Source organism: Littorina saxatilis, linkage group LG6, assembly GCF_037325665.1.
Source record: "Littorina saxatilis isolate snail1 linkage group LG6, US_GU_Lsax_2.0, whole genome shotgun sequence".
In the NCBI taxonomy this organism is placed as follows: domain Eukaryota; kingdom Metazoa; phylum Mollusca; class Gastropoda; order Littorinimorpha; family Littorinidae; genus Littorina; species Littorina saxatilis.
The window spans coordinates 16,285,622-16,294,901 of record NC_090250.1 but is presented as its reverse complement, the minus strand read 5'-3'; positions in this window follow the sequence as shown (position 1 = coordinate 16,294,901).

The window sequence follows — 9,280 nt, the reverse complement described above, 5'->3', positions numbered from 1 at the left end:
GAGAGGGAGACTAAGAAAGAGAGAGAGGGAGACTAAGAAAGAGAGAGAGACTAAGAAAGAGAGAGAGAGACTAAGAAAGAGAGAGAGAGAGAGGGAGACTAAGAAAGAGAGAGACTAAGAAAGAGAGAGAGAGAGAGAGACTAAGAAAGAGAGAGAGACTAAGAAAGAGAGTGAGAGACTAAGAAAGAGAGAGAGGGAGACTAAGAAAGAGAGAGAGGGAGACTAAGAAAGAGAGAGAGAGAGACTAAGAAAGAGAGAGAGAGACTAAGAAAGAGAGAGAGAGAGACAAAGAAAGAGAGAGAGAGAGACTAAGAAAGAGAGAAAGACTAAGAAAGAGAGAGAGAGAGAGACTAAGAAAGAGAGAGAGAGACTAAGAAAGAGAGAGAGACTAAGAAAGAGAGAGAGAGAGACTGAGAAAGAGAGAGAGGGAGACTAAGACTGAGAGAGGGAGACTAAGAAAGAGAGAGAGACTAAGAAAGAGAGAGAGAGACTAAGAAAGAGAGAGAGAGGGAGACTAAGAAAGAGAGAGACTAAGAAAGAGAGAGAGAGACTAAGAAAGAGAGAGAGAGGGACTAAGAAAGAGAGAGAGAGAGACTAAGAAAGAGAGACTAAGAAAGAGAGAGAGAGAGACTAAGAAAGAGAGAGAGAGAGACTAAGAAAGAGAGAGAGAGACTAAGAAAGAGAGACTAAGAAAGAGAGACAGACTAAGAAAGAGAGACAGAGAGAGAGACTAAGAAAGAGAGAGAGAGACTAAGAAAGAGAGAGAGAGACAAAGAAAGAGAGAGACAAAGAAAGAGAGAGAGACTAAGAAAGAGAGAGAGAGACAAAGAAAGAGAGAGAGAGACTAAGAAAGAGAGAGAGAGAGACTAAGAAAGAGAGAGAGACTAAGAAAGAGAGAGAGAGGGAGACTAAGAAAGAGAGAGAGAGAGGGAGACTAAGAAAGAGAGAGAGAGACTAAGAGAGAGACAGAGACAGACAGTCAGATAGACAGACAGTCAGATAGACAGATAGACGGATAGACAGACAGACAGACAGAGCAACTGACAACAGACATACAGACAGAGAGATACGGACAGACAGACAGGCAGACAGACACTGTTCCGCCGCTCTGGTAATTATGGGTGTAGCAGAACCTGCGCCGTCGGCAGAGGGATAGTTACAATCACTACTACTCTTTAAAAGTATGGGTTTGTGTGAACCCGCGCCATCGGTAGTGTTTATGTAAATTATCATAATCAATTAATTTTAATGTTTTGTCATGTACACACTAAAAATTTGCAGACAGATAGCAAATTAGGTGTGTGAGAGATACTTAAAATTTCAAAACGATACCTTTAATGGTTCCAGAGTTACAATGATTTTAGTGTGTCTCTGGGTACAGGTGAACCCAGGAAGCACGGCAAAGGTTAACTTAACAAGTAAGAAAAAATGACACCTGAAAATGGCATTCAATGGTTACTCGTGCTCTCTCTCTCTCTCTCTCTCTCTCTCTCTCTCTCTCTCTCTCTCTCTCTCTCTCTCTCTCTCTCTCTCTCTCTCTCTCTCTCTCTCTCTCTCTCTCTCTCTCTCTCTCTTTCTCTCTCTCCTGAAAACAAACAATAAACAAACATCAAACAAACATTGAGGAACCAAAGCTAAATAGCGTTTTAAAGTATAAGCTCAAGAGGATACTTCCTACTGTGATATTAATTACTAGTGTGTTTTTGTGAGGGTGCTTTAACGTTTCAGTTATAGGGAGTAGCACACGTTTGTGTTATGATCCGTGCATGTCTTAAACATGTAATGGCAGTGCATATTAGCAGATCTGCATTTTCAACCATCAAGTTATTCACGTATGGTAGTCGTCCGATGTTGGAATATAGCGTGTTCGTTTCTTGTGTTTTTAATCTGTCGTTTGTTTTCTTAGTGTGATCAAGCAAACGCAAACAATCCTTGAATCTTTTAAAGCACGATAAAAAGATCAAGTATCTATCCTCATATCAAACAGACAATGAAGTAAGGCGTCCGCCCCGTGATCGGGAGGTCGTGGGTTCGAACCCCGGCCGGGTCATACCTAAGACTTTAAAATTGGCAATCTAGTGGCTGCTCCGCCTTGCGTCTGGCATTATGGGTTTAGTGCTAGGACTGGTTGGTCCGCTGTCAGAATAATGTGACTGGGTGAGACATGAAGCCTGTGCTGCGACTTCTGTCTTGTGTGTGGCGCACGTTATATGTCAAAGCAGCACCGCCCTGATATGGCCCTTCGTGGTCGGCTGGGCGTTAAGCAAACAAACAAACAAACAAACAAAAATTCAACATCAAAGAATACAATCTCTAGCTGCTCACGCTAGCTTTGCGAAATAAAGTGTTGGTTTGGTTACCAACACCCGATCCCGCCATTTAATTTTAAACAAAACACACAAACTTAAAAGATTGAAAATTATTCAGAATAAAATTTTCTAAATAAAGTGTTGGCCTTGGTTGAAAAATTGCGACACGACCTTAATTCATGCTAACAAACTTTTTAGGTTAATTAAAAAATTTTTTTTTTTATAGATGTTTTTTTTTTTTTTTTTTTTTTTTTTAAACTAAGCTTTGGTTTTGTAACGAAAATCCGGCCTAAAGTCTTCTCATGCAAAAAAAAAAAAAAAAAAAAAAAAAAAAAAAAAAAAATACACCCCCCCCCCCACCCGGTTTTGTAACGAAAATCTGGCCTTAATTCTTTTCATGCACACAAAAAAAACCAAAAAAAACACAAAAAAATTAACCCACCCCCCTCCTATTTTTTTGGGGTAATAATTTGGGATTACTGGTAGCTTTTTTGTACTACCACGTATATGTAACGCTATTTTGATAAAGTTGATAGTATTTACAGCTTTCCGGTCATAATTATGTCCGGCTATCTCTCACTTTTAGGTGGCGGATGTCCACATATAACACGTGTTTCAGAATCTCTATTTTTGGGTGTGTAACTTTCAATAATGAGTGTTTTTAATTTTTTTTTTCTCAAAAAGTATTCTTAAAGTCTAACACATGTTTACACTTGCACTCCGTTTCTGTAGCTTTAGAAATAAACAAGTCCACATAAAACACATTTTTCTTTGCGGCAAATGTCCACATATCCCCCCCTCAGACACGTATGTGTGTGTGTGTGTGTGTGTTTGTTTGAAAGGTCGAAATACGTTTTTGAAACTAGAGCTTTGCAGCTTGACACACTTCCTGTATTTTTGGACTTCCCGAATTGACCAAAATTCTGGTCGTTAAATTCAAGGGTCATAGCGGCGCCATGTCCTGGATTTAACACGGGAAATGAACAATTTTATGATTATTTTTGAAGCTATAGCTTTGAAACTTGACAATATTCTGTGGTTTGATAACCCTAAAACATGACGCAAGTCTAGTTGACGTTTGTGAAAATTATTAATTTCGCATACGTTTTTAAAGCTAGAGCTTTGACATCGCACTTACTTCTAGGATATGATGACATTCCGACGACACCCAAATCTGGTTGACCTAGGTCAAATTTCAAGGTCACTGTGTTGTCGACTTCGGGTTATAAATTTAAAATTATCTCTTTCTTGAACGTTATTGAACCAAGAGTTTTAAAACTACAGATAATACCTTTATTGACGGCCTCCGAGCCAGACAACAGTCTGGTTGATTTGCCTCAAGTCCTAAGGAAACGGTGGGGTCAAGTTTGGGTCAACAAATTGATGTTTTATCCAACGAGTTTGAAGCTTAGATCTGTGAAACTTCCAACGCTTTTTCGGATTAGACGATGTCAGTATTAATTGACCAAAAGCAGCAGGTTTACTTATGGTAAAGGTGAGTTGTTGAGAACATCAATTCGATCTTTACTCACCAAGACAAAGACAGGACAATTCCAGTGTCAACTGTTTTGCCTCTAGACCACGAACAATTTTCAGGACTACACTGAGGAAAAAGATAGCAAACAAAAACGCTAAAGCATACAATCACAAACAGCAATAAACCCAACATAAAAAGGTGAGGGGAAAGCTCAAAGCAAAGATGACTTGATAAGCATTTGATTTTCCTGTCTGCACATAGTTTGAATTCAAAGACTAACACTAAAACAAATCGCAGTCTTACTCGAGGCTTGCCACAGGGAAATGGCGATGCGTAGCACATGTCACATTAGAGCAGCTCACAAGGAGTACAAATCCAAGTGAGTTGTTCTTCAGTACTGGTGACAGAAAGGGGGAAAAGTGGTCAAAATTCAAATCTCCAGTTTTGGTTTTGAAATATAGCTTTTCATCAAGCAGAAATACTGTAGTATCTGATGTACATAAGAAAAAAATCACTTGTTTACATGGTTCTTACATAATCTAACTTTTAAAGCTGGTTCTTGTGTGTCTGTGTGTATGTTTGTATGATGACGATAGGACCCGAAACGGCTGCACGGACTGAGACAGGAATTGCAGAAAATGTTCTTTGCCACTCGAGTCGTGTCATAGGGTACTTTTGGAATAGCAAATTTGAAAGGATTCTTTAAAAAAAACTGCGGAAAACATTATATACCCTGTGAGCTATCGAGGATCCTCCCCGTCTGGGCTGTCGAAACATGGTCTTGTTAAAAGACGTTTTCAAATGGTTAACGGGGAGATACACTCGAAGCACATTTAGCGAAGTTATGTTGCCAAATCATCAAAGATCAACATTTCACTACACGGATCGATGCACACAGTCGAAATAGATGTGATTTCACACGACCGAAGACTACTTACTAGCAGACTAGCAGACGACAAGATCTAAATATTTAGATCAGTGAGAGCAATCCGTTGAATAACAGTTACTCCGCTTATTCGTCTTCAGTTAAGCTTATTTCCCCTGCCATAAGTTTCCTTGCAGATCTGCAGTCGAGTAGTGAAATGAACTATAGGCTCCAAGCCAGCTAGGCCTACCGTGCACCCCCCTCAGGATCCAGCTTCAGTAGGCTAGAGATATTCATTGGGGTCTACTGAACACGTTTTATCAAGTTCGCAACGAAAAAACTCATTCCCACTACTACTTATGCCCCTTTGTTTAAGGGTACCCCCTCGAACGCTAAATTCATCTGTGAAATCACAACAATGCACAGTTGCAATGAATGAACAGAGAACCACTTTTTTTTAAATCAAAACAGTTAAGTTGATCATTAATCTTGTAAACAATACCTATTACAGTGTTCAGTGTTTGATAGGTTGTCTGTAGTGATGCTTTATAGGCGCGAACCGTCATTTTCACAGTACGCAAAGCTTGTCAACTTTGATGAGTAAAAGGTTTCAACAAATTTGGGTTTTCTGTTTCATTTTTTAGAAACTACAATGCCTTTGGATAATTTCAAGCCACATTTGGAATTCCTGAGAGGATTTGTTGCGACACCAGATGAGATATTTCTCCCCTACCCCCTAAACGTGAAATTTTGGGAAAATGTCAACAACAAAATTTCTTCAAATATTCATGTTAACTTCTCACTGTTTTCCAATGAAATAACAAAAGTAATCACATTGACGACCAAAATAGTTCATTTGTCCATCTTTTAACAGAACTACAACATTACTATTGTCTTTTCAAGACTGAAATGTAAAAAATAAAACAAAATGTTCAGATATAGACATCTATTCAAACTGTCTCTTACATATAGTGATCTTGCTTTATAGTTTCCATATACAAGGTAGATTAACATAAAAAAGACAATCTAAGAACTAATGGTTTTTCAATTAAGTGCAGAATGTTTGCTCATAAATGCAAATGTCTCATGAATCAATTTATAGAAATAACATGAAAAAGTCATTTCAAAGAACTCTGTAAACTTTTTCTTTCAAACACACACACACACACACACACACACACACACACACACACACACACACACACACACACACACACACACATACATACACACACACACACACACACACGATCAATCTCAGACTGTTTTAAGAGCAAGAAAGTCAAGCTCACAGTACAAGTTAGTCCGATTCACAGCCAGATTCAGATTCAAGTGAATCGTCCAGTCCATGTAGGAACAGTGGTGCCTCCGTCTCTGCTTCATCGTGGACCTCACTAAGCAGGCTATCAATATCTGTCTGTGGGAGAATCAACTCTTCATTTTCTTCAGTCCACAGAGGCTCAAGGATTCCATTCTAACTGTCCCTTACATATAATGCTCTTGTTTCATAGTTTCCATATCAAAGATAAATTAACATAAGATTTAGAAAGACAATCTAAGAAATGTAAAAGACAATCTCGTCATGTAAGTGCAGAATGTTTGCTCATAAATGAAAATGTCTTATGAATCAATTTCAGCTTTATAGAAATAACATGAAAAAGTCATTGCACAGAATTTCAAAGAAAAGTTGTGCCTCTTCCTCCTTCCTTGTGAACCTCATTGAGTAGGCTATCAATAATTGTCTGTGAGAGAACCAACTCTTCATTTTCTTCAGTCCAAAGAGACTCACGGATTCCATTGTTCAGCATCCTTCTATGACCATCAGCGGGGTTGGGAATCTCTGGGAGTGGCAGATGAGCGCGCTTCCATGTGGCTGTCTGGTAGTTGGCCCTTCTTGCATGTTGTTTGAGGCTTTTGTGGCAGGGCAGAAATGTGAGCAATGTGATTTCTCCTAGCCGGCCAGCATAATGCAAGAGAATGAAGAACACGTCGCTCTCTGGGCTCTTTATTTGATGGTCTTTTGATCAACAAATGAGGGTATGACAGTGCCGCCTCAACTTTAACAAAAAGCCGGATATTGTTTTGAAAGGAAACCAGTGCAGGCCCCCCTGCTGAGTCAAGCTGCTTCTGCGGAAATGTGGCAAGGTCAATGTTCAGATCCGCTCGAATGACTCCACCTGAGTCACGTTTCTCCACCAGCATCTGGCGTACTGCATCGACACGGTGACACCGTAGATTGAGCATTTAAACTTCTGCAGCACATCCAGCAGCTCTTTGTTCATCTCCCATGATTCACCCATTCTTCTGAACGTTTTCACAAACTTGGGTTTCTGCTGCAGGATTTTGATCGGATACCTTTCCCTTTCCTTTCCATCGAAGGCGCTGACTGAGTCACAGCGAGTAAAGGCGAAGAGAGAAAGCAAGACAGAACAGTGAGGTCGCGTGAGTTCTGCTGCAAGGGTAGCGATGTTGAGCAAACGTTTCCTATTTGCTTTGCCCGTGTCAAAGAGCAATGTGATGTCTCCTAGCTGGCCATCATAATGCAAGAGAATGAAGAACACGTCGCTGTCTGGGCTCTTTACTGATTTGATGGTCTTATAATAATAATAATAATTCTCTTTATTTATATAGCGCCTTATCCGAAGTTCAAAGCGCTTTTATGCCGTGTGAGATGGAATTTTTTACACAATATATCACGCATTCACATCGACCAGCAAACCTCAAGCCTGTTAGGCGAATGTTCACCTTTCGCGGCCTTTATTCCAAGTCACACGGGTATTTGATGGACATTTTTATCTATGCCTGTACAATTTTGCCAGGAAAGACCCTTTTGTCAATCGTGGGATCTTTAACGTGCACACCCCAATATAGTGTACACGAAGGGACCTCGGTTTTTCGTCTCATCCGAAAGACTAGCACTTGAACCCACCATCTAGGTTAGGAAAGGGGGGAGAAAATAGCGGCCCGACCCAGGGTCGAACACGCAACCTCTCGATTCCGAGCGCAAGTGCGTTACCACTCGGCCACCCAGACCATAGAAGAATCTTCTAGCCTTTGTGAAGGCTCAGGTACCAACACGTTTTCGACAGATCTGCTTGCAAGTCTGTGAGTTCTTGCAAAGACAACAGATTTTGTCTGGAGCACAGATGATGGGTTCTGGTGACAAATGAATTTGTTTTTCTGGAGACAGCATGAAGAGACCGGGTGACTGGGCAGCCTTCTTGTCAAATGACGAAAAAAAGTCGCAATTCGTAAGATTTCTGTTGGAGGTTTGAACTCAAAGGCAGGAATGTTGTTCTGGTCAGCGAGGGCAAGGCATCGACGCTCACGTCATCTGGTGGCATCAAGACAGAAAGGTAACTACTGAATGATCTCACATCCAGCCAAGAAGAAACGGAGTCAAGAATCATCTTGTACCTTCAAAAAGGCTACAAGACCATCAAAGTAAAGAGTCCATACAGCGACGTGTTCTTCATTCTCTTGCATTATGCTGGCCAGCTAGGAGAAATCACATTGCTCTTTGACACGGGCAAAACAAATAGGTAACGTTTTCTCATTATTGTTGCCCTTGCAGAAGAACTCCCGCGACCTCACTGTTCCGTCTTGCTTTATCTCCTCGCCTTTACTGACTGTGACTCAGTCAGCGCCTTCTATGCCACAAAAGCCTCAAACAACATGCAAGAAGGGCCAACTACCAGACAGCCACATGGAAGCGCGCTCACCTGCCACTCCCAGAGATTCCCAACCCCACTGATAGTCATAGAAGGATGCTGAACAATGGAATCCTCAAGCCTCTTTGGACTGAAGAAAATGAAGAGTTGGTTCTCTCACAGACAATTGTTGATAGCCTGCTCATCGAGGTTCACGAGGAAGGATAGAAGGAGAAGGAGGCAACACTGTTCCTTAATTGACTGGACGATTCACTTGAATCTGAATCTGGCTGTGAATCGGACGAACTTGTCCTGTGAACTTGACTTTCTTGCTCCAAATAAGTCTTAAGATTGTGTGTGTGCATGTGTGTGTGTGTGTTTGTGTGTGTGTGTGTGTGTGTGTGTGTGTGTGTGTTTGAAAGAAAAGTTGACAGAGTTCTTTGCAATGACTTTTTCATGTTATTACTATGAAGCTGAAATTGATTCATGAGACATTTGCATTTATGACTAAAATTCTGCACTTACATGAATAAACATTAGTTCTTAGGTTGTCTTTCTTGTGTTAATCTACCTTGTATATGGAAACTATAAAGCAAGATCACTATATGTAAGAGACAGTTAGAATAGATGTCTCTATCTGAACATTTCGTTTTATTATTTACATTTCAGTCTTGAAAAGACAATAATAATGTTGTACAGGGTGACACGAAAAAAACAGATCCCACCAAAAGTTTAATATTTTCTGAAATAATCAGCCGATTCTTTTATTTTTTCAGGTGAGCCAAGCTGAAATGATGTTCTAACAGCCCACCAAGTTTGAGCTTCAAGATGTCATGGACTACGGAGCATAAGACATTTATAGTCGAGGCCTATTTTCGGTCGAATTCTATCCACGCTGCTCAACTGGAATTCAAAAGACAGTTTGGACGTAGAGACTTTCCTGTTAAATCAGTTATCTATGGATGGAGGGATAAGTTCA